This window comes from Somniosus microcephalus, unplaced genomic scaffold (assembly GCF_052327205.1).
Source record: "Somniosus microcephalus isolate GS21.2 unplaced genomic scaffold, FLI_Smic_1.0 unresolved_chr1, whole genome shotgun sequence".
Taxonomy (NCBI): domain Eukaryota; kingdom Metazoa; phylum Chordata; class Chondrichthyes; order Squaliformes; family Somniosidae; genus Somniosus; species Somniosus microcephalus.
In genome coordinates, this window is record NW_028225179.1 from 46,253,770 (window position 1) to 46,279,741 (window position 25,972).

At 47.5% G+C, this 25,972-nt stretch overlaps 1 protein-coding gene across 1 annotated transcript in view; it reads left to right on the forward strand.

Moving 5' to 3' along the window:
- Positions 1–568: 568 nt before the first annotated feature.
- The window catches only part of LOC147094901 (perforin-1-like), a 60,616-nt gene continuing 35,212 nt past the window's right edge, over positions 569–25,972 (forward strand). Inside the window, exon 1 of the mRNA XM_085974529.1 lies at positions 569–801. The gene's annotated coding sequence lies outside the window, so the exon portion shown is untranslated. The remainder of the gene's footprint in view (positions 802–25,972) is intronic.

Sequence of the window (25,972 nt, forward strand, 5' to 3'; positions counted from 1 at the left end):
CCGGGAGTGAGTTACAGGCTGGAATCTAATCGAGGAGTTCGGGGGTTTATATATAGAATAACAGATACCCGGGAGTGAGTTACAGGCTGGGATCTAATCGAGGAGTTCGGGGGTTTATATATAGAATAACAGATACCCGGGAGTGAGCTACGGGACTGATAATTATTATCAAGCCTTCTTTCAGTTCCATTCTCAACTGCCAACGTGACAACCTTTAAGCCTTTTGCGAACTGACGATCTCTTGGTGTAAGAGATGAGGGCCCTCGCTGTTCCGCCACCCCGCAGTCCCTAACTTGCGTGGCTGGGTGAGGATTGAATCCCCAGGTCAAAGCCTGACTCAGCTAAAGCTTTCCGCCCACCCCCAGGCTGCTAGGTAGAGCTAGGCCGAGTCGAGTGAAAAGGACTGCCAGCCCGACTCTCTCTCTATTAAAAATAAGAGCCACACACTGCGCCCCCCCCCCCTACCAAAACCAAACCACCCCCCTCCCCTCCCCTCCCCCCAGGCCATGCCGAACCCTCTCAACTCAGTATCTGAGGGTTTGGCTGCTGCAGATTCCTCTTAACCACATTACGCACATGAAAGGCTTCTGCCGGAAGTCACACTTGTGCCTGTTGCTATGGAGACCGACCACAAACGCTCGCCCGAGTTGATTTTATGCTGGCTGTCCCACACGTCGAGTGAGTCGCTTCTCCGATGATCAAAGCACAGCCTCTTCTCCTCAACCACCCTCGGTGAACCTTCGAGCCCTTCCCAGCCCGCGCCCGCTCATCTCATTCCAAGGCCATCGGCTGCCCGAGGAGGTGAGTTCCGACTAACGTTCTGCTCAGGGCCTCGAGCCCCCTCCTGTTCCCTTCGCGAGGCAGCGGGGGGAGGTTGCTGGGCTGGGGGTGGGGGATGGTGGGGAGGACACCTGCTCTGTTTGTGGAGATCAAGTTGCCCCAGCAGAGGCGTCAAGTGAGGAGGAAGCAATCGGAAACAAGTGCGAACTGCCCTGCGACTGACAAAACATGACGCTGCGGCCTCGAGTTTCAACCTCCTTGGCTGCGATTACATTATATTCACCGCACAGAAACAGGCTATTCGGCCCAACTGATCCATGCCGGTGTTTATGCCCCTCACAAACCTCCTCCCACCCCTCTTCATCTCACCCTAGCAACACATCCTTCTAATCCGTCCTCCCTCATCTGTTTATCGAGCTTCCCCTTAACTGTATCTCTGCTATTCGCCTCGACCACTCCCTGTGGTAGCGAGTTCCACATTCTCACCACTCTCTGGGTAAAGAAGTTTCTCCTGAATTCCCTATTGGATTTATCAGTGACTACCTTATATTGATGGCCCCTAGTCCTGGCCTCACCCGCAAGTCATAGAGTCATAGAGTTATACAGCACAGAAAGAGGCCCTTCGGCCCATCGTGTCTGCGCCGGCCATCAAGCCCTGTCTATTCTAATCCCATTTTCCAGCACTTGGTCCGTAGCCTTATATGCTATGGGGTTTCAAGTGCTCATCTAAATGCTTCTTGAATGTTGTGAGGGTTCCTGCCTCTACCATCCTTTCAGGCAGTGAGTTCCAGGTTCCAACCACCCTCTGGGTGAAAAAGTTTTTCCTCAAATCCCCTCTAAACCTCCTGCCCCTTACCTTGAAACTATGCCCACTGGTTATTGGCCCCTCTACTAAGGGGGAAAGTTCCTTTCTATCTACCCTATCTATGCCCCTCATAACTTTGTACACCTCAATCAGGTCCCCCCTCAGCCTTCTCTGCTCTAAGGAAAACAACCCCAGCCTGTCCAGTCTCTCCTCATAGTTGAAACGCTCCAGCCCAGGTAACATCCTGGTGAATCTCCTCTGCACCCTCTCCAATGCAATAGAAACATAGAAACATAGAAGATAGGAGCAGGAGTAGGCCATTCGGCCCCTCGAGCCTGTTCCGCCATTCAATGAGATCATGGCTGATCATCCAAACTCAGTACCCTGTCCCTGCTTTCTCCCCATATCCCTTGATCCCTTTAGCCTTAAAAAATGTATCTAACTCTTTCATGAATATATGTAATGAATTGGCCTCTACTGCCTTCTATGGTAGAGAATTCCACAGGTTCCCCACTCTCTGGGTGAAGAAATTGCTCCTCATCTCAGTCCTAAATGGCTTACCCCTTATCCTTAGACTGTGACCCCTGGTTCTGGACTCCCCCGCCATCGGGAAGATCCTTCCTGCATCTAGTCTGTCCAGTCCTGTCAGAATTTTATAAGTTTCAATGAGATCCCCTCTCTTTCTTCTAAGCTCTAGCAAATATAAGCCTAATCGACCCAATCTCTCCTCATACGTCATTCCTGCCATCCCAGGTATCAGTCTGGTGAATCTTCGCTGCACTCTCTCCATGGCAAGAACATCCTTCTTCAGATAAGATCATAGCCTTCCTATAGTGGAGACCAGAACTGCACACAGTATTCCAGCTGTGGCCTAACTAGCGTTTTGTACAGCTCCATCATAACCTCCCTGCTCTTATATTCTATGCCTCGGCTAATGAAGGCAAGTATCCCATATGCCGGAAACATCTGCTCTATGCCTACCCTATCGAAACCCCTTTCATAATCTTAAAGACCTCAATCAAGTCACGCCTCAGCTTTCGCTTTTCCAGAGAAAGGAGCCCCAGCCTGTTCAATCTTTCCTGATGGGTACAACCTCTCATTTCTGGTATCATTCCAGTAAATCATCTTCGCACCTTCTCCAGTGCCACTGTATCCTTAATATAACATGTTTCCCCTCAAGATTTCCCAATTCGACTCCCCTGACCTATTGGCTGCCTACGACCCACCTTTGCTGCAATCAAAACAAATTAAGGAAGGTTTATTTAAAATCCCGGCAATCATAAATTGAAAAATTAAGGAGCGAGACTGGGAGAGAGAGTGAAGGGTGAGAAATTGGGGAGTTAATTGCTATCGAACTAATTCTTTAAAACAGTCAAAGCGGACTAACTGTTGACAGAAAACCTGGTGAAATGACGAGTCGATTTATATATAGAATAACAGATACCCAGGAGTGAGTTACAGGCTGGAATCTAATCGAGCGGTTCGGGGGTTTATATATAGAATAACAGATACCCGGGAGTGAGTTACAGGCTGGAATCTAATCGAGGGGTTCGGGGTTTATATATAGAATAACAGATACCCAGGAGTGAGTTACAGGCTGGAATCTAATCGAGCGGTTCGGGGGGTTTATATATAGAATAACAGATACCCAGGAGTGAGTTAAAGGCTGGAATCTAATCGAGCGGTTCGGCGGGTTTATATATAGAATAACAGATTCCCGGGAGTGAGTTACAGGCTGGAATCTAATCAAGGGTTTCAGGGGGTTTATATATAGAATAGCAGATACCCGAGAATGAGTTACAGGCTGGAATCTAATCGAGGGGTTCGGGTGGGTTTATATATAGAATAACAGATACCCGGGAGTGAGTTACAGGCTGGAATCTAATCCAGGAGTTCGGGGGGGTTTATCTATAGAATAATAGATAACCGGGAGTGAGTTACTGGCTGGAATCTAATCGTGGAATCCGGGGTTTTATATATAGAATAACAGATACCCGGGAGTGAGTTACAGGCTGGAATCTAATCGAGGGGTTCGGGGTTTATATATAGAATAACAGATACCCAGGAGTGAGTTACAGGCTGGAATCTAATCGAGCGGTTCGGGGGGTTTATATATAGAATAACAGATACCCAGGAGTGGGTTACAGGCTGGAATCTAATCGAGTGGTTCGGGGGCATTCTATATAGAATAACAGGTACCCGGGAGTGAGTTACAGGCTGGAATCTAATCGAGGGGTTCGGGGGGTTTATATATAGAATAACAGATACCCAGGAGTGAGTTACAGGCTGGAATCTAATCGAGGGGTTCGGGGGGGTTTATATATAGAATAACAGATACCCGGGAGTGAGTTACAGGCTGGAATCTAATCAAGTGGTTCGGGCGGTTTCGATATAGAATAACAGGTACCCAGGAGTGAGTTACAGGCTGGAATCTAATCGAAGGGTTCGGGGGTTTATATATAGAATAACAGATACCCAGGAGTGAGTTACAGGCTGGAATCTAATCGAGGGGTTCGGGGGGGTTTATATATAGAATAACAGATACCCGGGAGTGAGTTACAGGCTGGAATCTAATCAAGTGGTTCGGGCGGTTTCTATATAGAATAACAGGTACCCAGGAGTGAGTTACAGGCTGGAATCTAATCGAAGGGTTCGTGGGTTTATATATAGAATAACAGATACACAGGAGTGAGTCAAAGGCTGGAATTTAATCGAGGGATTTGGGGGGTTTATATATAGAATAACAGATACCCAGGAGTGAGTTACAGGCTGGAATCTAATCGAGAGGTTCGGGGGGTTTATATATAGAATAACAGATACACAGGAGTGAGTTACAGGCTGGAATCTAATCGAAGGTTTCGGGGGTTTATATATGGAATAACAGATACCCAGGAGTGAATTACAGGCTGGAATCTAATCGAGGGGTTTGGGGGGTTTATATATAGAATAACAGATACCCAGGAGTGAGTTACAGGCTGGAATCTAATCGAGAGGTTCGGGGGGTTTATATATAGAATAACAGATACCCAGGAGTGAGTTACAGGCTGGAATCTAATCGAGGGGTTCGGGGGGTTCGAGGGGTTTATATATAGAATAACAGATACCCGGGAGTGAGTTATAGGCTGGAATCTAATCGAGGGGTGCTGGGGGTTTATATATAGAATAACAGATACCCGGGAGTGAGTTACAGGCTGGAATCTAATTGTGGAGTCCGGGGTTTTATATATGGAATAACAGATATCCGGGAGTGAGATAAAGGCTGGAATCTAAACGAGGGGATCGGTGGTTTATATATAGAAAATAACAGATACCCGGGAGTGAGTTGCAGGCTGGAATCTAATCGAGGGGTTCGGGTGGTTTATATATAGAATAACAGATACCCGGGAGTGAGTTACAGGCTGGAATCTAATCGAGGGGTTCGGAGGGTTTATATATAGAAAAGCAGATTCCCGGGAGTGAGTTACAGGCTGGAATCTGATTGTGGAGTCCGGGGTTTTATATATAGAATTACAGATACCCGGGAGTGAGTTAAAGGCTGGAATCTAATCGAGCGGTTCGGGGGTTTATATATAGAATAACAGATACACAGGAGTGAGTTACAGGCTGGAATCTAATCGAAGGTTTCGGGGGTTTATATATAGAATAACAGATACCCAGGAGTGAGTTACAGGCTGGAATCTAATCGAGAGGTTCGGGGGCATTCTATATAGAATAACAGGTACCCGGGAGTGAGTTACAGGCTGGAATCTAATCGAGAGGTTCGGGGGCATTCTATATAGAATAACAGGTACCCGGGAGTGAGTTACAGGCTGGAATCTAATCGAGGGGTTCGGGGGGTTTATATATAGAATAACAGATACCCAGGAGTGAGTTACAGGCTGGAATCTAATCGAAGGTTTCGGGGGTTTATATATAGAATAACAGATACCCAGGAGTGAGTTACAGGCTGGAATCTAATCGAGGGGTTTGGGGGGTTTATATATAGAATAACAGATACCCAGGAGTGAGTTACAGGCTGGAATCTAATCGAGAGGTTCGGGGGCATTCTATATAGAATAACAGGTACCCGGGAGTGAGTTACAGGCTGGAATCTAATCGAGGGGTTCGGGGGGTTTATATATAGAATAACAGATACCCAGGAGTGAGTTACAGGCTGGAATCTAATCGTGGGGTTCGGGGGGTTTATATATAGAATAACAGATACCCAGGAGTGAGTTACAGGCTGGAATCTAATCGAGGGGTTCGGGGGGGTTTATATATAGAATAACAGATACCCGGGAGTGAGTTACAGGCTGGAATCTAATCAAGTGGTTCGGGCGGTTTCTATATAGAATAACAGGTACCCAGGAGTGAGTTACAGGCTGGAATCTAATCGAAGGGTTCGGGGGTTTATATATAGAATAACAGATACACAGGAGTGAGTTACAGGCTGGAATCTAATCGAAGGTTTCGGGGGTTTATATATAGAATAACAGATACCCAGGAGTGAGTTACAGGCTGGAATCTAATCGAGGGGTTCGGGGGGTTCGAGGGGTTTATATATAGAATAACAGATACCCGGGAGTGAGTTATAGGCTGGAATCTAATCGAGGGGTGCTGGGGGTTTATATATAGAATAACAGATACCCGGGAGTGAGTTACAGGCTGGAATCTAATTGTGGAGTCCGGGGTTTTATATATGGAATAACAGATATCCGGGAGTGAGATAAAGGCTGGAATCTAAACGAGGGAATCGGTGGTTTATATATAGAAAATAACAGATACCCGGGAGTGAGTTGCAGGCTGGAATCTAATCGAGGGGTTCGGGTGGTTTATATATAGAATAACAGATACCCGGGAGTGAGTTACAGGCTGGGATCTAATCGAGGGGTTCGGGGGGTTTATATATAGAAAAGCAGATTCCCGGGAGTGAGTTACAGGCTGGAATCTGATTGTGGAGTCCGGGGTTTTATATATAGAATTACAGATACCCGGGAGTGAGTTAAAGGCTGGAATCTAAACGAGATGTTCGGGCGGTTTATATATAGAATAACAGATACCTGGGACTGAGTTACAGGCTGGAATGTAATCGAGGAGTTAGGTGGGGTATTATATATAGAATAACAGATACCCGGTGTTTGATCCGTGATTCTGAGGATATGCTGTTATTCAATAATCACACGGATGCTGTAAATTAACAATAAACAGGTCTTTACTGGAGGAGGCTAGTCTCAAGACTGGGGAAGGGTACAGGCATGCGCAAGGCTTATATACAGTTGTGGTCACTGCCGGTACTACAGTATACAGGAGCCGCAAAAGTAGTTCTGACTTAAAGGCACATACACTACAATTCCTCCCCTTTTAGATTAGTAGTACCCCTAATATTCAAGTAACAATTAACAATTTAACATGTACATTAAACAACAATAGTCCATTTATAGATTCAGTCTTTGGGGCGGCTTCCTGACCCTTTCGGATTAGCGCCTTTCCGGAGGTTCTTGTTCTTGGCGCAGAGGCGATTCTGACCCCTTTTCCTCGGGTAGTTCATCGGGTTCCACTGCTACTGGTTCGGAGGTAGATGCTACCGGTATGTCAGGTTCATCCCCAGGTACTCGAGACATGGGGTTGACGCGTTCCTGTGGCGCTAAGATCTGATCGACGTGGCGTCTCACAATGTTCTCCCCAACATCCACTGTGTACATTAATGGCCCCTGCCTTGTGCATATCGTTCCGGGTTGCCATTTCTCTGTTCGATAGTCACGGGCCAAGACTGGTTGCCCTACATTGAAGCTCCTCGTCGGCTTCTCATTGATGTGCTGGAATTGTTTTTCCTCAACATTTCTTCGCACATTTGGTCTGAGCAAGTCCAGATGAGATCTCAACCTTCGGTTAAAGAACATCATGGCCGGGGTCTGGTTGGTAACTGCATGTGTCGCGTTTCAGTAGGCTAATAAGAAATTGTCCATCTTATGCTGTAGTGGAATTTCATCGTCGCCCATGGCCTTTATCGCCTTCTTAAAGGTTTGTACGAACCTCTCAGCCAATCCATTTGTGGCTGGATGATACGGGGCGGATGTGTAATGCCTTACCCCATTCCTTCTCATAAATTTTTGAAACTCGTCGGACACAAACTGTGGTCCATTATCAGAGCAAATCTGCTCTGGCAACCCGTGTCTGGCGAATATGGTCCGTAGGACTGCAATCGTTTTCTCTGTAGTGGTTGAAGACATTTTTATCACCTCAGGCCACTTTGAATGAGCATCCACTGCTATTAAGAACATTGAGTCCATGAATGGACCAGCGAAATCAATATGCACCCCTTGCCATGGAGAGGAGGGCCACTCCCATGGGTGTAGAGGGGCCTGTGGTGGTGCATTTTGGACCTTCTGGCATCCTAAGCAGCTCTTAGTTAGGTCTTCGATTTGTTGATCGATTCCCGGCCACCACACATAAACCCTAGCAAGGCTTTTCATTTTCACTCCCCCCAGATGACCTTCATGTAGCTCATTTAGCACTCTCTCCCTTAACTTGGGTGGAATCACCACTCTGGATCCACACATCACTGTCCCCTGGCATACTGACAGCTGTTCTCTTCTGGATGAGAATGCTGGCAACAGTGAGTCGCCATGTGTTGGCCATCCCCTCACCGTCAATTCATATACCCGTGACAACATCGGATCATTGCGGGTCTCCTTCTCTATATCCGCGTTTGTTACTGGCAATCGTTCAATTATCGACGAATAAAATATCTCGATAGGGTCCACTGCTGGTGCTTCCTCCACAGTAGGCAGTGGCAGGCGCGATAGCCCATCAGCGTTCCCATGCTGTCTCGTGCCTTTATATTCTATTTCATATTGATTTGCCCCTAGAAACAGGGACCATCTTTGTAACCGCTGTGCAGTCATTACTGGCACGCCCTTCTTAGGATTAAAGATGGAGACAAGTGGTTGGTGGTCAGTCAGCAAGGTGAACTTCTGTCCATGCAGATAGTGGTTGAATTTTTTTACTCCCCATACTCGGCTGAGGGCCTCCCTGTCAATCTGGGCGTAGTTGCGCTCGGCTGAGGTTAGTGACTGAGACACAAAGGCTACTGGCCTCTCCAACCCGTCTGGGAATTTGTGTGACAGCCCTGCTCCAATGCCGTAGGGTGATGCATCACATGCCAAACGAATTGGTAGTGCTGGGTTGAAATGGGCCAACACCTCTTTTGATGTGATCAATTCTTTACACTTCTGGAAAGCTCGTCTATGTTCGTCATCCCACTTCCATGGTACCCCTGTTTGCAGTAGGGTGTTCAGCGGGTGTAATACCGTAGACAAATTTGGTAAGAACTTGTGGTAATAGTTTACCAGCCCGAGGAACGACCTCAGTTGTGACACATTTTCCGGTGCTGGAGCCTTGCCTACTGCCTCTATCTTGTCAGGGGACTTATGTAACCCCTCTTCATCGATGACGTGGCCGCAATACGAGATCTTTTTCTGGAAAAACTCGCACTTGTGGAGATTAGCTCGTAGCCCATATTCCTTTACTCTGGTGAGCACCTTCTCCAAGTTAGCGAGGTGATCACCGTCATTTTCGCCTGGGACCAAGATATTGTCCAAATAACACTGGGTCCCTGGAATCCCTTGCAGGACCTGATCCATCAGCCTTTGCCAGATAGCCGGAGCCGAGGCTACTCCAAACACCAGCCGGTTGTGTTGATAGAGACCTTTATGGGTGTTGATCGTAAGGTAATGTTTCGAAGCTTCTTCTACCTCCATTTGCAAGTACGCCTGGGCTAGATCAATTTTGGTGAAGCGTTTACCACCAGATAGCGAGGCGAAAATACCCTCAATTCGTGGAAGCATATATTGCACCGTGTGAAGGACTGGGTTCACTGTCACCTTAAAACCCCCACAGATGCGGACCTTCTTTGGTTCCCCAGGCGTATTACTCAACGACCTCTTCATTACAGGAACGATGGGTGTAGCCCACTCGCTCCAGTCCACTTTGGACAGTACTCCTGAACGTTCCAGCCCTTCCAGCTCTGCTTCAACCGCTGGTCTGATCGCATAAGGCACTGGTCTGGCCTTCAGAAACTTTGGGCTTGCATTATCCTCTATTTTAATTGTTTCTGTTATTCCTTTTAGTGTTCCTAGTCCCTCCTGGAACACTTCTTTTGCGTCAGTTAGCATTTTTGACAGTCGTCCAGGTGTGACGTCGTCATTCTTTTTGGCCTCCACCTTCAGTGCCTGTATGGAATCCCAATCTAAATGTATCTTCCGGATCCATTCACGTACTAGCAGTGGTGGTCCTCCATTTGGCAATACATATATATCCATTTTAGGCATTTCCTGACCTTTATATGTCACTTTCACCCTTATTTTTTCTTTGGGGTAGACTTTTTGCCCCGTATACGTCTTCAAGACAATCTCTGTAGCTTTCAAGGGTATGTGTGAAAATAGCCGCTTGTAGTCTCTTTGATTTATGACTGTTAGAGCTGACCCTGTTTCCAATTCCATTTCCACTTGGACTCCGTCTATCTTGAGTGTAACCCAGATAGTCTGGTGATCCTCCATTTCGGTTACATTATGTAGTTTCAGACAACCCAGCTCCTTGCTTCCAGAGTCTGTGTCACTTTTCTGTTCGTCTGAACCACTGTCCATCACCTGGTGTACCTTTTTGTACTTCTCCTGTGGAGATCTCTTACCGTTGGTTTTCTTTCCAGACCTGCAGACTCTTGCTATGTGTCCTGCTTTCCCACACTGTCTGCACACTTGGTCCTTGAACCAACAATCTTTCTGGTCATGTGTTGTTCTGCCGCAGCGATAGCACTTCCCTGTTCCATAGGACATTTCATTGGTGCCATATTCTTGAGGTCTCCGTTGTATCTCTGCAGCGCCCCTTGCGGCTGCTTCGTGTGATACTGCCATACTGAAAGCTTTGTCCAGCGTAAGATCCTTTTCCGATAGAAGCCGTTTCTGGGTTCCTTCACTTTGTAGCCCACACACAAACTTGTCCCTCAACGTATCTGCTAGTCCCGCTCCAAACTGGCAGTGTTTCGATAGCTTGCGCAGTTCCGTTAGGTACTCAGCATTGCTTTCGTCTTTGCGTTGGTTCCTTTTATGGAACTTAAATCGTTCTGCTATCAGCAGTGGTGTGGGGTTTAAGTGGTCCTGTAGGATTTCAACTATGCTTTCAAAATTCTTGTTCACCGGCTTCTCTGGGGTTATTAGATTTTGCAGTAACCCATAAGTTTTTGCACCCATGGAATTTAACAAAACCAGTGCTTTATTAGCATCTGGCACTTCATTCGCCCTGCAGTACACCTCAATACGTTCCACATATGTCGCCCAATCTTCGACTTCATTGTCGAACGTAGAGATACTGCCACTCTTTGGCATCCCTGGGTGAGTTAACTGTCCAAAAATGGCGTCTCCTGCGCTTCCCCTTCTTCTCCGCTGGCACAAAATGGCGTCTCCCGCGCTTTCCTTCCTTCCCGCACGCGCCCGTCTTCTCCGCTGCGGCTTCACAAAATGGCGTCTCCCGCGCTCTTCCTTCTCCGCGGCTCAATGGCGCCTCCCGCGCTCTCCCTGCTTCTCCGCGGCTCAATGGCGTCTCCCGCGCTCTCCCTGCTTCTCCGCGGCTCAATGGCGTCTCCCCTTGCTTCGCCCCATGCACCCTGATCAGCCCGTGATCCCTGGCTGTGCTCTGCACGTTCTTCTCTTGATATTTGTCGATGCCGCTCCGTCTAGAACCCGGCAGTTTCTTACCCTCTCTCTCTCCAGTTTGCAGTATATTTCCCCGACGCCGCTTGGTGATCAACCCCCGGCTACGCCCTGCTCTCTTCACCCTCTTTCTTACCCCGTCGACGCTGCCTGGCTCTCTCTCTCTGCCGTCGTTTGGCTTCAGCTGCCGCTGCTCGGGAAGGGTCTGCTCTGGACCTGTCGTCGGTCTCTTACTGCTCGTTGTGGCTGGGGAACCAAGCCCGGCTCTCCACAGCCTCCCCAGCGAAGTTGGATCTCTGCCTGACTGCTGGGCGGTTGCTCGCGGTCGACGCCAGTGTTCCTGGACTCGACTATATATTTTTTTTATGTTGCAGGTAGATGCGCATCAATACTCGTCGCCACTGTTAGATCCATGGTTTAGTGGATAAATAATTACACGGATGCTGTACATAAACAAATAACAGGTCTTTACTGGAGGAGGGTAATCTCTAAACTGGGGTACAGAGGCATGCGCAGAGCTTATATACCAGTGTGGATACTGCCGGTACTACAGTATACAGGAGCTGTAAAAAGTAGTTCTGACTTCAAACACATACACTACATATAGAATAACAGATACCCGGCAGTGAGTTACAGACTGGAATCTAATCGGGGGGTTCGGGAGTTTATATATAGAATAACAGATAACTGGGAGTGAGTTAAAATGTGGTATCTAATCGAGGGGTTCGGGGGGTTTATATAGAATAACAGATACCCAGGAGTGAGTTACAGGCTGGAATCTAATCGAGGGGTTCGGGGAGTTTATATCTGGAATAACGTATACACTGGAGTGAACTACAGGTTTTTATCTAAACTGGTGTGTCTTGGTGGGACAGTGTAGATGGAGCTTTACTCTGTATCTAACCCGTGCTGTGCCTGCCCTGGGAGTGTTTGATGGGACAGTGTCGATGGAGCTTTACTCTGTACCTAACCCGTGCTGTGCCTGTCCTGGGAGTGTTTGATGGGACAGTGTAGAGGGAGCTTAACTCTGTATCTAACGGGTGCTGTACCTGCCCTGGGAGTGTTTGATGGGACAGTGTAGAGGGAGCTTTACTCTGTATCTAACCCTGTGCTCTACCTGCCCCGGGAGTGTTTGATGGGACAGTGTAGAGGGAGCTTTACTCTGTACCTAACCCGTGCTGTACCTGCCCTGGGAGTGTTCGATGGGACAATGTAGAGAGAGCTTTACTCTGTATCTAACCCGTGCTGTACCTGCCCTGGGAGTGTTTGGTGGGACAGTGTAGAGGGAGCTTTGCTCTGTATCTAACCTGTATTGATTTCTTTTTGGGTTCAATAAAGACTCATTTCTGAAAGAGAATGTTGTTTAACTAAAGTCTTGTTCAAGACTTTCTACAGCTTTTTACAGAACACACTATGCTGTGATGCATCTAGAATGAAACTGAAAGTAAAACTCCTCTGGACTGCTTGTCTCTCACATGACCTCTGCTGGTCAGGCAAAAGTAATCAAAAACACAGACAAATATGCTGTAAGGCATAAGTAATCAAACACAGACAAATATCATCACTATTTGCTGATATCATTACATCTCCCTTTCTTAAAACAAAAGTATTTTACTTTTAACTAACAACATTTAATGAACTTACATTATCATTATCATGATCAAGGTTTTTTACCCTTGCTTTGTGTGTTCACATGAAATATGTCAATACACTAGAACTTGAAGAAAGAATAAGATAACATTACTTCCTTCTTTAACAATAGTCCTTAAATTTGCTCAATGAGTCTCTCAGGAGGTTTCACGTGTCTTGAGGATTTTCTGATTGATTGTCCTTGAATCTGAGTTGTTGCCTCAGATGATTGGTTCTCAGCTGTGTGATCAGGTTGTTCACCAGTATCAGTCTCTTAACCTGCTGTGGCTGGTCCCATGAGAAGATCTCGACGATTTCTTCTCAGAACAGCACCCTCATCTGTCTGAATGGTGTATGATCTTGGTTGAACTTCACTCAGGACAGTTCCCTTCTGAGTCCATGTGTTTGTTTTGTCTTTCAACCTTACTTGGTCACCAGTGTGGAGTTCAGGTAGGTTTTGTGTTCCTCTGTCATAGTAGTACTTTTGCTTTTCTTTCTGTTGCTCTTTGAAATTCCTCACTTTCACCCCCTCTTTTGTTTTCAGGAGGTTCTCCGGGATGGGTAGGTTTGACCTTAGCCGACGTCCCATCAGGAGTTGGGCTGGTGACATACCACACTCGAGCGGCGTTGTGCGGTATACAAGCATGCTTTGGTAGAAGTCAGTTCCACTGTCTTTTGCCTTGTACATCAGTCTTTTCACTGTCCGGACCGATTTTTCCACTAGTCCATTGGACTGTGGATAGTGAGGACTTGACGTTGTGTGGACAAAGTCCCATTCTTTGGCAAAGTGTCGGAAATTTGCATTGTTAAACTGGGGTCCGTTGTCTGTGAAGACCTCGCTTGCCACGCCATGTCTGGAGAATATGGCTTTCATACTTCTTATCACAGCTTCTGCAGTGGTGGTGTACAGTCTACAAACCTCTGGATACAGGGAGTAATAGTCTGTGACGACAAGATATTCCTTCCCTTGACATACGAATAGGTCAGCGCCTACCTTCACAGAATCACAGAATCACAGAAACCCCACAGTGCAGATAGAGGCCATTTCGGCCCATCGAGCCTGCACCGACACATATCCCACCCGATCCCCGTAACCCCTACACCAACACATATCCCACCCTATCCCCGTAACCTCACATATTTAATCCCCCTAACACGAAGGGTCAATTTATCATAGCCAATCAACCTAACTCGCACATCTTTGGACTGTGGGAGGAAACCGGAGCACCCGGAGTAAACCCACGCAAACACGGGGAGAATGTGCAAACTCCACACAGACAGTCACCCGAGGCCGGATTCGAACCCGGGTCCCTGGCGCTGTGAGGCAACAGTGCTAACCACTATGCCACCTTCTGGTAAGGTCTGTCTGGTGCTGGGTGTGGCTTTAGTGGTTCTATCGGATTGCTTGCTCGATATTTCAGGCATATTGTGCAGTTTGACACCTCATTTGTCACATCTTGGTTGATTCGTGGCCAGTACATCACCTCTCGTGCTCTTTTCTTACACTTTTCGATTCCCAGATGTCCTCCATGGATCTTTTTTAGCATCTCTCTTCTCAGACTCTTTGGGATAACTATTTTACTTCCTTTGTAGATGATGTCTTCGACCACTGATAGTTCCGCCCTGCAGTTCCAGTACTCTGCTATATCAGGTGAGCAGTCTTGCTTCATGTTGGGCCATCCATCCAAGATGCTTTTTCTCAGTCGTCTCATTGTTTCATCTTTGTTTGTCTCAGTCTTTATGAGCTCCATTTTTGCATCTGCTATGGGCAGTGCACTTGTGATCATGTCCACGTAGGCGTTCACTTTTTCATCCATTGTGGTGTTTGCGGGCTCACTTGGGTCAACAGCTCTGGACAACGTGTCTGCTGTATACATCAGCTTACCCGGTGTGTATGCAACATTCAGTGTATAGCGTTGCAGCCTGATCATCATTCTTTGTATTCTAAGCGGACAGCTATTCAGTGGCTTTTGGAACAATGCAATCAAAGGCTTATGGTCAGTCTCTACACTGATTGCTTGTCCTGCCACAAACTGGTGAAATCTTTCACAGGCGTATGTGATGCTGAGCAGCTCCTTTTCTATTTGAGCATATCGCGTCTCCGCGTCTGTCATTGAGCGCGATGCATATGCAATACGTTGCCAGTAGTCATATTGTTGCAGAAGAACGGCACCGAGCCCACTCTGTGATGCATCTGATGATATCTTGATGGGTCTCGCTGGGTCATAAAACCTCAGAACTGGTTCCTCTGTGAGCAGTTTCTTTAGATCGCTCCATGACTTCTCATGCTCATGATTCCATTCCCATTCTATGTTCTTTTCAGTTAGTCTTCTCAGTGGCGCTATTTTTTCTGAGAGGTTGGATATGAATTTACCCATGTAGTTGATCATTCCATTAAACCTCTGCACGTCCTTTTTGCATTGTGGCCTTGGCATATTCTCAATGGTGGACACCTTTCTGGGATCTGGTCTGATGCCCTCACTGCTAAGGATATCTCCCACGAATGTCAGTTCTGTCACCCCGAGCTGGCATTTCTCTCTATTCAGCTTCAGGTTTGTTTTCCTTGTTGCTTCCAGCACTTTTTTCAGTCTCTCATTATGCTCAGTTCTCGTGGTTCCCCATACTATGATGTCATCCATTGATGTATCAACTCCCTCCAGGTGCTCATAGATCATATGGATAGTCTTATGATACACTTCAGGAGCTGAGGCAATGCCAAATGGTAACCTTAGGAATCTGTATCTGCCAAATGGACTGTTGAACGTGCACAGTCTTGAACTTGCTTTGTCCAGCTTCATCTGCCAAAATCCTGAGGACGCATCTAACTTGCTGAAATATTTTGCATTTGCAAACTGTGCCATGATTTCCTCATGTGTAGGAAGCTTGAAGTGCTCTCTCTTTATTGCTCTGTTTAGATCTCTTGGATCCAGGCAAATTCTGAGCTTTCCCTTCTTTTTGTCCACTACGACGAGGGAACTCACCCACTCAGTTGGCTCATCTATCTTCTGAATCGCGTTCAGGCTTTCCATCCTGTCCAACTCTGCCTTCAGTTGCTTTTGAAGAGCAAACGGAACTTTTCTGCATGGATGTATGACCGGTGTCATACTTTTATCTACTCTGATCGTGTGTTCTCCTGGAATGCAGCCTAGACCCTTAAATAGGTCTTTGTACTCTTTCATGAGTTCATCATAGACTGTCTCTCCTTCGCTTTCCACAACGAGGACTCTCTTTACCAGGTTCAGTCTCTCACAGGCTTTTAACCCTAGTATGGCTTGCACATCCTTTGGCACCACGATTAATGCTAGCGTGTGCTCTCTGTCCTTGTGTGTTACTTTGACAATGCATTTTTCTTTCACTGGTATATCAGTACCTGAGTATCCGGTCATTTTCACTTGTATTCCATGTAACTTTGGTCTGGGTCTAATTCTCTTAAAATTGGTCTCTGATATCACATTAACTTGTGCTCCAGTATCCAATTTAAATGGAATGTGTATGTCATTCACTTTTAGTGTCAACATCCAGTCTCTTTCTTTTTTGTTTTCAGACACGACATCTACATTGAATTCCTCTATCTCGCTTTCATCTACTGTATGGACCTTGCTTTGTTGCGCTTGGTTCTTACAGCAACGGGCATAATGGTTGTTTTTGTTGCATCTATTGCATGTTTTACCATATGCTGGACACTTTCTTGGTGGATGCTGTGTACCGCATCGACTACATGACTTCCGATTGTCGCTTTCATTTTCGTTTGCTGGCCACGTCTCTTTTTTCACATTGGCGCTCGCTTTGTTAAATGGTTTGTATCCGTTCTTTCTCACTGCATCCACGTTGCAGCTACTGTCACTGAACAGCTCCTTTGCCTGCAACTTCACAGTCTCTGTAACCCTACACAGTGCTATGGCTTTTCCCAGGTCTAGATCTTGCTCTCTTAGCAGTCTTTCCCTTAGACCATTATCTCGAATACCACACACCAGTCTGTCTTTTATCAGCGAGTCTGTGAGTCCCCCAAATTCACACGATTTGCTCCGGTTTCTCAGTTCAGTCACATACTGATCAATAGTCTCACCGATTTTCTGTACACATGTGAAAAATTTGTGCCTCTCAAAGGTCACGTTGCGTTTAGGTATGCAGTAGGCCTCAAACTGTTCCATTATTTTATCTAGCTTCATTTTGTCTCCATCAACAGCGAATGTGAAGCTATTATACACCTCCAGCGTTTCATCACCCACGACATGCAAGAACAGTGACGATTTCTGTTTATTACTTTTCTTGTCAGCTCCGATTGCCGCTAAATACAACTCTAAACGTTGTTTGAACCTTCTCCAATTTTCAGCCACATTGTAGTGTATGTACCCGTCTACCTTTAAGAGAACTATTGTATGTAACCGTCCACCTTTAAGAGAACTACTTTAGGTGTTGCACTACTTTGTTGGCTTCTGTATACTGTAATACCGACGGTGACCACACCGGTATATAAGTGCTGTGTCAGGAAGTATTGGGCAGATTCGCCCTGACCTTCGAATAGTAAAGTCCTGTTTTAAGTTACTCTTGGAGTCTGTGCATTAATTAACTAAACAACCCACAGACTTTACAGTGGCGACGAGTCCGATCGTACCCTGCGGCAACAATAATTCCGAAGCAGTTAACGAGCGTCGAGAAGAGGCAACCGCCCTCGTCATTCTGCTGGGAGAAAACTCGAGTCTGCAGAGCTGGAAAGGAGGAAGAATTCAGAGACAAAGACTTCCATCAGCAACAGGCACTGACTGTCCCTTCTGCCATGGTGAGGAGTGAGCCGATCAGCACGAGAAGCAAGGCGGCCACGGTGACTGTGAGTAAGGGAAAAGTAAAAAGAATAACCGGAGGATAAGGGCGGTGCACTCGACCACGGTCGAGGGGGAAAGGAGCCGGACAGAAGTCGGGCCCAGAGGCGCTGAGACTGGGGCAGCGTGGAGCAAGGAAGCCGCGGTACAGACAGGCTGGGGACGCAACGGCGTCGTGAGACAGCGAGACCGCGACCGGCGAAAAAGGCCGGGTAGCGACCGAAGCCACGAAGCGCTGCGACCGGGAGCGTAGGCGCGGGAAGATATAAAAGCTCAGCCGCAGCCGGGGAGGGAAGCACCGGACTGCGAGAGGGCTGGGAGGCGTGATTGGGAGCCAAGTGAGCGGGAGAGAGACAGAGCCCGAGCAAGGGGAACTGAGCGAGAGCCAGCCCAGCGGCTGAAACTGTTCGCCGTCAACGGGGTGTACCCAGCGCCGGTAGAGCCGAGCGAGCGGGAGAGAGACAGAGCCAGAGCAAGGGGAACTGAGCGAGAGCCAGCCCAGCGGCTGAAACTGTTCGCCGTCAACGGGGTGTACCCAGCGCCGGTTGCCCTGCCGAGAAAAGGGAAAGCACTGAAGCCGACGCGCAGGCTGTGAACCTGAAAGCCAGCGGCCGTCGCCCGTGGGGAAAGTGTACCCCTCCCACCAGGGGAAGAAACGCGGGAAGCCGCCATTAGGCGGAGAAGAAGACAGAAGCGGGGAACCGCCATTGAAGTGGGCGGGGAGAGAAGATAAGTGCGGGAAACCGCCATTTTCGCGGGAACCGCCATCTTGGGAAAAAAAAAAATTTAAAGAAATAATTCGTGGTGTTATCAGGAAGAGAGGAAGATGCCTAAGCATGGTAACATCAACGATTTTAATTCCGAGGTAGAAGACTGGGCCACGTATGTGGAACGCATTGAGATCTATTGTGAGGCCAATAAAATAGAAGAAGATGACAAAGCTATAACCTTGCTAAACTCGATGGGCGCGAAGACATACGAGCTCTTGAAGCATCTACTAGCACCAGCTAAACTGGCGGATCAGACTTTCGATGATATTGTGACTGTTCTGAAGGATCACTTGAACCCCACACCGTTGATGTTGGCGGAACGATTCAAATTCTATGCGAGAACGCAAAGGAAAGACGAAAGCAACGCAGAATACTTGGTCGAACTGCGTAGACTAGCGAAACACTGCCAGTTTGGAGGGAATCTGACAGAGGCATTGCGAGACAAATTCGTGTGCGGAATGTCGAAGGAAGAAACACAAAAACGACTGCTCGAAGAGAACGATCTTACACTTGAGAAGGCTGTCCTTATTGCTGCATCGAACGAAGCCGCAGCGAAAGGAACGGCGGAAATGCAGCTAAAGGCAGCGGCACTCAGGGTGCAGCAAATTACTTCGGGTACAACGAAATGCTATCGTTGTGGGAAGACAACACACGACCAGAACCAATGCTGGTTTAAAAACCAGGAATGTAGGAAATGTGGCAAGCTCGGTCACATAGCTAAGGTATGCCGGTCAGGAAAGAAGACCAACAATAATGAGTCACCACAAAAGAGGTACAGGAAGGTACATGAGGTGACTAGGAAGAGTCCGGAAGAACAGAATTCGGACTCACACTCCAACTGCAAGGAACTGGATAGTCTGAGAATTCACAATGTGAGTAATGAAGCTGACCGACAAGCTATCTGGATCACACTACAGATTGCAAAAGTCCAAGTGAAAATGGAAGTGGACACCGGATCGGCGTTGACAGTCATGAATAAGCATGATTATAAAAAGTTATTCAAGCATATTCCCCTACGGGATACGGAACTAGTATTGAAGACATACACGGGGCACAAAGTATACCCCATCGGAAAGATAGAAGTCAAGGTGAGATACAAGGACAAAGAGCACCAAAGGATGGACCTGTATGTGCTGCCTGAGGGAGGTCCACCACTTCTGGGACGGGAGTGGATCAGGAAAATAAAGATAGACTGGCATTCACTAAACACCATGACGGTAGATTCCGGAAAGGAAGATGTCAAACCTGAACGGTTGTCCAGAATATTAGATGAAGCTAAAGAGGTATTCCAGCAAGGACTGGGAACACTGCGAGGAATTAAAGCAAAGGTTAAGATTGCAGAACATGCAAGCCCAAAATTTTTCAAAGCCAGATCGGTACCTTACGCGATACGACCTGCTGTGGAGGCAGAACTGGAAGAACTTGAACGATCAGGGGTACTGTCAAAAGTGGACTGGAGTGAGTGGGCCACGCCCATTGTTCCCGTCATGAAGTCTTCACCAAGTAACAAGCCAGGGGGACCGGGGAAGGTCCGCATCTGCGGAGACTTCAAGATCACAGTGAATCCGGTGCTTCACACGGTACAATACCCGCTTCCGCGGATTGAAGATATCTTTGCTTCGTTGGCTGGAGGGAAACACTTCACCAAGATAGACCTGGCACAGGCATACTTACAAATGGAAGTCGAGGAAGAGTCGCGTCAGTACCTCACCATCAACACACACAGAGGCTTGTATCGTTATAATAGACTGGTTTTTGGGGTAGCTTCGGCTCCAGCAATTTGGCAGAGGGCCATGGAGCAGGTATTACAAGGAATTCCAAGCACGCAGTGTTACTTAGACGATATCCTGATTACGGGAGAAGACGAGGAAGAACACCTCACAAATTTGAAACTGGTGCTCACTAGGTTGAAGGAATATGGCCTTCGAGTTAATCGCAAGAAATGTGAGTTCTTCCAAAAACGGATCTCGTACTGCGGTCATGTCATTGACCGAGAGGGGCTGCACAAGTCACCTGACAAGATAGAAGCTGTCGTGAAGGCCCCCGCTCCGGAAAACGTATCACAGTTAAGATCATTCTTGGGGTTGATTAATTATTATCACAAGTTTCTGCCGAATCTATCCACGGTGCTGCATCCGCTGAATGCTCTGTTGCGGAAAGAAGTACCATGGAAGTGGAGTGAGGAATGTAAAAAGGCCTTTCGCAGAAGCAAGGCGTTGATTACCTCTGAAGAAGTGTTGGCTCATTTCAACCCAACGTTACCTCTTCGTCTAGCTTGTGATGCTTCCCCCTATGGAATTGGAGCAGTACTTTCACACAAGTTACCAAATGGCTCGGAAAGGCCAGTGGCATTCGCGTCCCGATCATTGACCTCCGCGGAGCGAAATTATGCTCAAATAGATAGGGAGGCCCTCAGCCTTGTGTGGGGCGTAAGGAAATTCAATCATTATCTGCAGGGCAAGAAGTTCACATTACTGACAGACCACCAGCCGTTGGTGTCCATATTCAACCCTAACAAGGCCGTTTCCACCATGACAGCGCAAAGGTTACAGAGGTGGTCCGTGTTACTTGGGGCACACCAATATGACATCGAATACAAAAGGTCCAAACAGCATGGAAATGCTGATGGGTTATCGCGCTTGCCATTGCCGATAGTAGAAGAGGCGGCTACAGTGGACCCGGTAGAGATGTTCCACTCATCCATAGTGGAATGTCTACCAGTAACAAATTCGATGATCGAAAACGAAACAAGAAATGACCCGACTCTCTCACGAGTCTATGATTTAACGGTGGAGGGATGGCCAGCACAGGGCGAACCAACGCTGCCAGCATTTTCGCAGAGAAAAGAACAGCTGTCAGTGTGTCGAGGAACCCTGATGTGTGGATCTAGAGTGGTGATTCCACCCAAACTTCAACAGAAGGTGTTAAAGGAGCTGCACGAGGGACATCTGGGTGGAGTGAAAATGAAGAACCTAGCAAGAGCGTTTGTGTGGTGGCCAGGCATTGATGGGGACATCGAAGAAATCACTAAGAGCTGTCTAGGATGCCAGAAGGTCCAAAACGCGCCACCACAGGCTCCTCTGCATCCATGGGAGTGGCCCTCATCTCCTTGGCAAAGGGTACATATCGACTTTGCTGGTCCATTTATGGACTCAATGTTTCTAATAGCGGTGGATGCACACTCCAAGTGGCCGGAGGTAATAAAGATGTCCACCACCACCACGGAAAAAAACCATCACAGTGTTAAGGACCATGTTTGCTAGGAATGGGCTGCCAGAACAGATCTGTTCTGATAATGGACCGCAATTTGTGTCCGAAGAATTCAAGAAATTCTTAAAGAGCAATGGGGTTAAGCACTACACGTCAGCCCCATACCATCCCGCCTCTAATGGATTGGCTGAAAGGTTTGTCCAGACCTTCAAGAAGGCCAGAAAGGCCATGGGTAATGAAGCCATTAACTTACAACATAAGGTGGATAGCTTCTTGTTGGCGTACAGGAATGCAACACATGCGGTCACAAATCAAACTCCCGCCATGATGTTTTTTAATAGACGACTAAGATGCCGGCTGGATTTGCTTAAGCCAAACGTCAGAAGGGACGTAGAGAACCGGCAATTCCAGGGCATGAATGAAAGGCCAACTAGATCTTTTCAGATAGGTCAACAAGTTTTGGCCCGGGACTACCGTACCGAGAAATGGCAGCCTGGAACTATCGGAAAAAGGCTAGGGCCGTTGATGTATACGGTGGACATTGGGGACAGTATAATAAGGCGCCATGTTGACCAGATCATAGGGTCAGCCACAAATGGCCAACCTACTCCACCACCTTACACGGTTAATGTTGAGACAGAGATACCCAGAACACCTACCTCCGATCTGGTAATACTGGAATCAGATGAACCTGACACTGTCCTTCAAGCCGAATCGACCTTGACAGAAGCACCTACTACCCCGCCGGAAGTTACGACACTACCGAGGCGTTATCCGGACAGAGTCCGGAAACCTCCAGAGAGGCTGAATCTGTGAACTGTCTTGCATAAAGTTGTATATATGTTATAATGTATGTTTAATGGGGAATCAGTATGTTGTAAGCTAAAAAGGGAGGATTGTAGTGTATGTACCCGTCTACCTTTAAGAGAACTATTGTATGTAACCGTCCACCTTTAAGAGAACTACTTTAGGTGTTGCACTACTTTGTTGGCTTCTGTATACTGTAATACTGACGGTGACCACACCGGTATATAAGTGCTGTGTCAGGAAGTATTGGGCAGATTCGCCCTGACCTTCGAATAGTAAAGTCCTGTTTTAAGTTACTCTTGGAGTCTGTGCATTAATTAACTAAACAACCCACAGACTTTACACACATTACCTGTTAATTGAAGCGTCGCCGGTGGGAGTAAACCTTCCATTTTTTCACTTCGTTAGCTATTCTCTAATGGTAAGCAACGATGTTCTCTTCTGGCTTGCTAATATGTGGAGAGCTGATTTCGCTTACTTGCCACAACTGCTTTCACTGTCCCATCAAGTTGCTAACTTCAGATTTTTTCTCTTTCAGCCACTTCTGACATCATGTATTGATTTCTTTTTAGGTTCAATAAAGACTCATTTCTGAAAGAGAATGTTGTTTAATCTAAAGTCTTGTTCAAGACTTTCTACAGCTTTTTACAGAACACACTATGCTGTGATGCATCTAGAATGAAACTGAAAGTAAAACTCCTCTGGACTGCTTGTCTCTCACATGACCTCTGCTGGTCAGGCACAAGTAATCAAAAACACAGACAAATATGCTGTAAGGCATAAGTAATCAAACACAGACAAATATCATCACTATTTGCTGATATCATTACATAACCCATGCTGTATCTGCCCTGGGAGTGTTTGGTGGGACAGTGTAGAGGGAGTTTTACACTGTATCAAACCCATGCTGCACCTGCCCTGAGAGTGTTTGCTGGGACAGTGTGCAGGTAGCTTTACTCTGTATCGAACCCGTGCTATATCTACCCAGGCTGTGTTTGATGGGACAGTGTAGAGGGAGCTTTACTCTGTATCTAACCTGTGCTGTACCTGCCCTGAGAGTGTTTGATGGGACAATGCAGAGAGAGCATTACTCTGTACCTAACCTGTGCTGTACCTGCCCTGGGAGTGTTTGATGGGACAGTGTAGAGGGAGCTTTACTCTGTATCTAACTAGTGCTGTACCTGTCCTGGGAGTGTTTAATGGGACAGTGTAGAGGGAGCTTTACTCTGTATCTAACCCATGCTGTACCTGCCCTGGGAGTGTTTGATGGGACAGTGGAGAGGGAGCTTTACTCTGTATCTAACCCGTGCTGTAGCTTCCCAGTGAGTGTTTGATGGGACAGTGTAGAGGGAGCTTTACTCTGTATCTAACCCATGCTGTACCTGCCCAGGGACTGTTTGATGGGACAGTGTTGAGGTAATTTTACTCTGTATCTAACCCGTGCTGCACCTGCCCTGGGAGTGTTCGATGGGACAATGTAGAGAGAGCTTTACTCTGTACCTATACCGTGCAGTACCTGCCCTGGGAGTGTTTGTTGGGACAGTGTAGAGGGAGCTTTACTCTGTATCTAACCCCGTGCTGTACCAGCCCTGGGAGTGTTTGATGGGACAGTGTAGAGGGAGCTTTACTCTGTACCTAACCCGTGCTGTACCTGCCCTGGGAGTGTTTGATGGGACAGTGTGGAGAGAGCATTCCTCTGTACCTAACCTGTGCAGTACCTGCCCTGGGATTGTTTGATGGGACAGTATAGATGGAGCTTTACTCTGCATCTAACCCGTGCTGTACCTGCCCTGGGAGTGTTTGATGGGACAGTGTAGAGGGAGCATTACTCTGAATCTAACCCTTGCTGTACCTGCCCTGGGAGTGTTCAATATGACAATGCAGAGAGATCTTTACTCTGTACCTAACCCGTGCAGTACCTGCCCTGGGAGTGTTTGATGGGATGTGTAGAGGGAGCTTTACTCTGTATCTAACCCGTGCTGTACCTGCCCTGGGAGTGTTTGGTGGGACAGTGTAGAGGGAGCTTTACTCTGTACCTAACTCGCGCAGTACCTGCCCTGGGAGTGTTTCTTGCGACAGTGTAGAGTGAGCTTTACTCTCTATCTAACCTCGTGCTGTACTAGCCCTGGGAGTGTTTGATGGGACTGTGTAGAGGGAGCTTTACTCTGTATCTAACCCGTGCTGCACCTGCCTAGGCTGTATTTGATGGGACAGTGTAGAGGAAGATTTACTTTGTATCTAACCCGTGCTGTACCTGCCCTGTGAGTGTTTGATGGGACAGTGTAGAGGGAGCTTTAATCTGTATCTAACACGTGCTGAACCTGCCCTGGGAGTTTTTAACGTGACTGTATAGAGGGAGCTTTACTCTGTATCTAACCCGTGCTGTACCTACCCTGGGAGTGTTTGATGGGACAGTGTGGAGGGAGCTTTACTCTGTAACTAACCCATGCTGTTCCTGCTCTGGGAGTGTTTAATGGGACAGTGTAGAGGGAGCTTTACTCTGTATCTAACCCGTGCTGTACCAGCCCAGGGAGTGTTTGATGGGACAATGTAGAGGTAGCTTTACTCTGTATCTAACCCGTGCTGTACCAGCCCAGGGAGTGTTTGATGGGACAGTGTAGAGGGAGCTTTACTCTGTATCTAACCCATGTTGTACCTGCCCTGGGAGTGTTTGGTGGGACAGTGTCGTGGGAGCTTTACTCTGTATCTAACCCGTGCTGTTCCTGCCCAGGCTGTGTTTGATGGGACAGTGTACAGGGAGCTTTACTTTATAACTAACTCGTGCTATTCCTGCCCTGGGAGTGTTTGATGGGACAGTGGAGAGGGAGCTTTAATCTGTATCTAACACGTGCTGTAGCTGCCCAGGGAGTCTTTGATGGGACAGTGTAGAGTTGCTTTACTTTGTATCTAACCCGTGCTGCACCTGCCCTGGGAGTCTTTAATGTGACAGTGCAGAGGGAGCTTTACTCTGTATCCAACCCATGCTGTACCTGCCCTGGGAGTGCTTGCTGGGACAGTGTGGAGGGAGCTTTACTCTGTATCTAACCCATGCTGTACCTGCCCTGGGAGTGTTTAATGGGACACTGTCGAGGGAGCTTTACTCTGTATGTAACCCGTGCTGTACCTGCCCTGGGAGTGATTAATGGGACAATGTAGAGAGAGCCTTACTGTGTTCCTAACCCGTGCAGTCCCTGCCCTGGGAGTGTTTGATGGGACAGTGTAGAGGGAGCTTTACTCTCTATCTAACCCATGCTGTACCTGCCCTGGGAGTGTTTGGTGGGACAGTGTAGAGGGAGCTTTACTCTGTATCTGATCCGTGCTGTACCTGCCCAGGCTGTGTTTGGTGGGACAGTGTAGAGGGAGCTTTCCTTTGTATCTAACCCGTGCTGTACCTGCCCTGGGAGTGTTTGATGGGACAGTGTAGAGGGAGCTTTACTCTGTATCTAACCCATGTTCTACCTGCCC